This window comes from Mandrillus leucophaeus, unplaced genomic scaffold, assembly GCF_000951045.1.
Source record: "Mandrillus leucophaeus isolate KB7577 unplaced genomic scaffold, Mleu.le_1.0 Scaffold1176, whole genome shotgun sequence".
Lineage (NCBI taxonomy): Eukaryota > Metazoa > Chordata > Mammalia > Primates > Cercopithecidae > Mandrillus > Mandrillus leucophaeus.
In genome coordinates, this window is record NW_012100054.1 from 308,522 (window position 1) to 309,150 (window position 629).

The following is a 629-nucleotide window of genomic DNA, read 5'->3' on the forward strand; positions in this document are numbered from 1 at the left end:
CTCAGCCTCCTGAGTAACTGGGATTACAGGTGCCTGCCACCACGCCCAGCTAATTTTTTTGTATTTTTAGTAGAGACGGAGTTTCACCATGTTGGCCAGACTGGTCTCAAACTCCCGACCTCAGGTGATCCACCAGCATTGGCTTCCCAAAGTGCTGGGATTATAGGCGTGACCCACTGTGCCTGGCCTGATGACTGACTTTCTACATAAGCTTTGTGTACCTCTGGGCTAAGGATGCTTTAAAAATGTGCAACAACTCTAGAGAGAAGCCAGAGTCAGAAGAAAAAAGTGCAACATTTCTAAGAGAAGTAATATTAAGCTGCTGTTTTTTGAACACCTTATTTATATATAATGGGCCTTTAAAATTTTTTTACCTATTTGAGAAGATATTTTGAAATCTGGTGTTAGAGGATGGTGGTGGGAAGAAACAAAAAGTGCTGAGTACTGAGTATTGGTGTGAAGTGTTATGTTGACAACGGGGCACCTAATGTAAGGAAGTATGTGCTGTGAGGAAAAAAACTTTGCAGAAACGGGAGGTAAAGAGGGTATTGTAGGCAACATTCTATAAACACTTCACAAATCATCATAGGCATAGCATTTATGTACTTTATATAGGAAAGCTTTTCAAA